Source organism: Myxine glutinosa, chromosome 5, assembly GCF_964187855.1.
Source record: "Myxine glutinosa chromosome 5, kmMyxGlut1.1, whole genome shotgun sequence".
Lineage (NCBI taxonomy): Eukaryota > Metazoa > Chordata > Myxini > Myxiniformes > Myxinidae > Myxine > Myxine glutinosa.
Window position 1 is genome coordinate 27537914 of NC_136265.1, and position 6000 is coordinate 27543913.

General features: G+C 52.0%; 1 protein-coding gene across 1 annotated transcript in view; it reads left to right on the forward strand.

Moving 5' to 3' along the window:
- The window catches only part of LOC137428690 (uncharacterized), a 220452-nt gene that overhangs the window by 200869 nt on the left and 13583 nt on the right, over positions 1-6000 (forward strand). The window lies entirely within an intron of this gene.

The window sequence follows — 6000 nt, forward strand, 5'->3', positions numbered from 1 at the left end:
TTTTTTTCTCCACTTCCGGTTGCGCCCTTTTATAGCGCCCCCAGCGATCACGCCCCCGGCGCTTTGGACACGCCCATCGGGGCGCTCACCTCGGCCCTGGCTGGTCGCACGACCCTCGGGCTCCGCCCCGGATGACGACGGGCGGGCGCGCCCCTCCCCTCCTCTGACGAGGTGGAGACACGCCTTTCTTCCCTGACTCGAGCCTCGTGGTCAATGGCGGTTATTGGAGGGGAGGCGATTGGGAATCGAGGGCTCAGCAATGACGAGAGGGGATGTAATATGGCAATCGAGGGTCGGCAATCACGAAAGGGGGATGTGAAGGAAATGGGGATTTTTGGGGATGGGAATGGAAGGGGATCTATTCTCTTTCACTGGTGCAATGGAGTACTTTTAATTAATGGGAGACACAGCCTTATCCTAAAACACAGAATAAGAGATAACTATCGAACATGAATATCCTATGATTGGCTGACGTGTATGCTTGTGGACTATGGGACGCCCTTTTGATCTTACACAGCTCCGGAGGCAGGAGGCACAGCACAACAACAATAATAATAATCATACAGCACACAATAAAAAATATATATATACAGTCCTCATATCCACAACACTGCACTCTCCTCCTCTTAGGCACGTCCCGGGCCTACAACTTTTAGCTTTAGCGTGACACGTAGGTGTAGTTCCCTCTATTTTTAACCTGACCCTGAGTGCGACAGTTTAAACATAAATAAATGTGTCCCGCTGCTCCATTGCACCCTGCCTAACAGACTTTCGCCCACAGTTAACCGAATTGCGGAATGGTCTTCAAACTATACACTGACGGTGGGGAGCATTATTTACAATGACTCTGCTTTTATTTACAAAACTAACCCAGGACCTGTAATTGTTCTTTCTGGGGGGAGGACAGTCTGCTCTGCATCAATGCACCATTAAAGCACCCAACAACGCACCAATACACACCCAAGCACCAATCGGTGCAGTCCCCATTGTTCAATGAATAAAATAAAACCAACAAACCCAACCCTGCAGGTGTCTCTTGCTCTTCGGCTCCCTCTGCTGGTTATCATTATTTCTTCCAGTTGTTGTCATTTTCATTTGCTTTGCTTACTGGCGGCCTATTTGCAATAAAGCTTGCCCAAACGTGTCCATTTTATTTATCTTTATTTATGGCCCACAGGGCTGACTACGTGTGGTTCACCTGTGGGGCATCGGTGCCCTGTGGCCAAGGTCCGCCAGCAAGATTTCGGGCCCTCATGGCCGGTTCCAGCAGAGGGGCCTTGCCCCAACCCATGGGGTCCATAAGTGGTGCTCGGCCACTGACATGTGGTCCATAATGTGGTGCATCGATGCAGACAGCTGGTTCTGGGAATTTCGGGCGCACAATGGCCGACCCACGCACGCTCCCCTCGGCGCCCAACGGCGCACAGGTCATGTGGGAGACAAAAGGGGGACAAGACAAATGAGCGAGGGGTAAGGTCTCAAGGGTACACATCAAAAAGGCAATGCAAGGCGAAATGCGTACGGAGGGCGCAGTGAGAAAGCTCGTCCCTACCGTACGTCACCCCCCTGTTACCTAGCCCACCCTTGCCCTTACCCCATATGTACAAAACCTACACATTACCAATTCGTCACTACTGTCACGTCTTCCCCATATTTCCCCTATATCAAATTCGTCACCACAATCCCTCTACTTCAAAAATTTGCCATCATCAATTCATCATCAATCCTCATAAGGAGGCAGAGATGGAACATCAAAGCACAATGTCACACCCACGTCATGATGCGTCTCACAATCCAAACATTTGCATCATAAAAATAATTAAACCATGGCATGGTGTGGAGTTACCTGTCACCTCCGGTGAGTGGGTGCAGATGGTGCGAGGAGATCCTTCATCCTAACTATCCTCTAAACGACTTTAACACACTTTACACTACCCGGGGTCTTTCTCCGGCCAAACCATTGGCCCTCTTACACTATGGGTTCTAAAAACCAATTCCCATTGGCCAAACTGTGGTGCTTTTCAATTTGGGGTCTCACTCCCCCGATTCATCTCCCGGTGCCCTCGCACAATTTCTGGGCCGCGACGTGTAGCTCTCCCAACAGGTCTACCCACCTGCACACCTCCACCACTGTAGTTGCCACCCGAGCTTACCTAGCTCCTCACCCTAACCTATCTAACTGGGGGCAGCCCCTCTCCTGGCTCTGTCACCCCATGGTGCCCTCTGGCACTGGGCTACCCGGGTCCGTCCTCCGGATCCTCGGGCCCCATCCACAACAACTACTACCGGCTCCCAGAGCCCACCTGCGGCCTCACCTGGCCGACATCCTTACAGTGGTGGAGTGCCCAAACCAACTACACACACTAACAGGCTACACGCCCAGCCATTTCCACAACACTAATGCACCCATCCAAGTACCATTCTGCAACCGCACCACAGATGCCAATATCCAACCACAATTTACCTGTACCCTCTACCTAACACTTACACTACCCGCCCCGGGTATCCGTGATGGGGGTCCACTCTTCCCCCATTCACACCTTCGCACCATGCACACCACTCCGTAATTTCCACCATTCTCACTCCACGACCATCCATTCCAATACTCCAGATATTCCACACTACCATTTATTCCACACACCTGTCCTCCATTCACCTGTCGTTGCACACCTGTGCAATCATACCTGGTGCCACCTGCACCCTCCTTTCTTCCTGGACCATCTGGTCATCACAATACACCTCACCATCATCATCACTCATACACTGTTCCACACACCTGTTCAGTTGCACACCTGTGCAATCACACCTGTTCAATCACTCACACACACGGCATCATCTCAGCTAACTCCTCCCCTCTGAAACTTGCGCTTCCCAGTCGTCCCTTTAAACTATTGCGCTCCCACGTCATTATCAACCACACTAATCTACCTGCGTCCCCACTACAGGTATCAGTCACTAACTAAACTTAACGTTACCTCATGTCATCTTCGCTAGATCCCTACACACGATATATCCTAACCCACCCGGGCTAGTTTTCACTGCCATACACCCCATAAACTATTGCTCCTTTGCCCCCACTCTGTGAGGGATGGTGGATTTGCCATCCCACCACATCGGGGGTCTCTCACTATCAATTTTGTTCGTCCAGATTCCACAAGTCAAAAATTTTCTATTTAGTGCCAATTCTATTCACTTTTCTAAATTTCGTTTTAAATCACTATCACTATCACCATCACCCGTCTACTTATTACATCCTCTCGGTGCGCCAATTTCCTTCGAAAGCTCGGCTTCGTACAGCCGAGCCATGAACGCGGGTTCTTTTGTGCCAGCGGCTGGATACGTCCCGCATCCGTGGCAGGGATGGGGGCTTACCCGGGCCGAGATCCCACGCACCACCTCGGCGTGGAGCCATCCAATGTCCCGATCTCGACCTGCCGGCACGTCTCAATAGAAAGTGGTCGCCATGACGACCCTTCCTATCGGGCGGCCCGCTCCGTCTAGTGGAGCCCGGACGCGGCCGTTCCACGCGAGGCCCAGCGTGGATCGCGCACGGCAGTTCTTTCGAAACCGCCGTGGTTCGGATCCCCGCTGGTTCTCGCGGCACGCGAAGCCCGGCACGCACCGAGGGCCCGATTCGGCTATAAGTCGTTCTAAACTCTACCCCGTCTAACGTCGATGCTTCACCTGGACGCTTACACCCCGCAGCCCGTTCCTTGCTCACACATCCAGCCGTGCCCATGCTCCTCGTACCTTTCCTTACACACCCAGGTACACCCATTCCACTCACAGCCTTGGTCACACACCTGACCACCGAACACTTTGGCACACATTCGTTGCTCGCACACCTCACCAATAAACCGCTTCGCGCCCCCTCCTCGGCCCCCTCCTCTGTGACAATCACAGGTGTGCCCTCATTCGCACACCCAACCACGTGCCTCACCACCAACTCCAGCGTGCATTCCCACTCACGCTCTACCATTCCAGGTGTGCATCCTTCCATCCCAGGTGTACATCCTCGCTCACCTGTCACAACCAACTCACTCTCCTTGTCACTCTCAATACTCTCACCTCCATTCTTGCCAGCGCACTCACCCTTACTCTTGACAGCACACTCTTTCCCCATGCACCTGTCCGTTACACACCTTTCTCGCGCACACTCTGCCGCACCTTGTCCCGTTACACCCTCTGTAACACTCACCACAGGCATGCATTCTCCCTTACTCTTGACAGCATGCGCTTTCCCCATGCACCCGTCCGTAACACACCTTTCTCGCGCATCCTCCCGCGCACACTTTTTCGTTACCTCCTCCGTAACACTCACCACACCGCGCTTCCCTGTGCTCCCTCGCACACGCGCTACGACCGACTCACTCCTGACGGCACACTCACTCCTCGGCGTGCACTTTTTCCTCACACACCCCATGGTCGGACATTCTCGCACACCTCTTTTTTCGCACACCTGACCTGTCGCACACTTCACCAACGGCCTTTCACGAACACCCGGATCCAAACCAATCCCCAAGCCGACTGAATCTCCCCTCACATCATGTACATTGCCACTCACCTCCGTACCTCGTCGCACCTCCTCTGCCACCTGCAAACTTTTTATTTGGTTAGTGAGCACCGCATCATGATTTGAACACAGACCTTGTACATATTCCATGACTTCCTCCTTTATCTCCCTCTTAGTTTCTGTCCGTCCCTTCTTAATTTCACTCACCTCTTCTCCCACTTCCTCTAGTTTTTGTTTAACCTCTTTTATTTCTCGGTGCGTCCCCTCAAGTTCGTCCTCTAAGGCTACCGTGACCGTCTCTATGTGCATCCTCACCTGCCGGTCCTTTGTCTCCATTATCTCTGTCACCTCCTCCACCCTCATTGTCAGTTCCTCCCGTACCATCTGACATTGCCTCTGCGTCGCTATTAATTCGTTTTTAATTTCTTTTTGTGTCGCCTTTAACCCTCCTAGTACCGCAGTGTTCTTTTGAACCTGCTCCACTAACTTAGTTTGTCCCTCTGTCAGCTGCTCCACCTCCTCCGTCAGATCTTCTATTCCCCCTTGTAACTTAGCCGTATTATTCCTCACTTCTTTCTCTATACGCTTTTCGCCTCGCTTTACCTCCTCGCGTAGCCCCGAGACCTCCTCACTCACCCCTCGTCGTATTTCCTCCATCTGGTTCCCCATCTGTTCGATTTCCCGGGCGGATTGTTCCCCTATTTCCCGCAATTTGTCCTCCATCCTATTTTCTAACCCCATTAACCCATTTTTCACCCCCTCTAACTGATTCTCCTGGGCAGCCATTCTATTTTCCACCCCCGTTAACCCATGTTTCACCCCTTCTATCTGATTCTCCTGGGCAGCCATTCTATTTTCTACCCCCATTAACCCATTTCTCACCTCTTTTATCCCGTTGTCTAACCCCTCAAAATTATTGTCTAACTTCTCACCGGTACCCCTCGCTTCGTCCCTCATTACCCCCATTTGGTTTCCCATTACCCCCATTTTGTTTCCCATTACCCCCAATTGCTTATTCTGAGCCTCCATCCGGTTCCCCATTTGATCCATTTTTGCATTCAGTTGGGTCAAGAATAATCTGAGGTCAAACCCGGTTTGCCCAGCGTCCCCAGCCGCCACCGCGGGCTCGCCCTCCGCGGCGCCGCTATTTTGGGACCCTTCAACCACGTGAGCGAGCGCGCCATTTTGCGCGCCTGATATTCCCGCAACCACATTGCCATTTTCCTCCTCCCTTTCTTCCCCGAAGTCCTGGGTTACTTCTAACCCCTCTATCTCTCCCACCGGCATCCCGTCGCCTTGGACAGCCATGGCACGATTTCAAAATTCGGGCTTTTCCTTTAAAACAAAACAAATTTCGTACTTTATAATTTTGAGCGCGTGAAGCGCGCTCCGGGTCGATCTCACTCCCCGACACCAATTGTTATAGTACTAACACAATTGGTGTCCAAAATTTGGGCTAAATAAATTTAGTCCCAGGTTCGAATCCA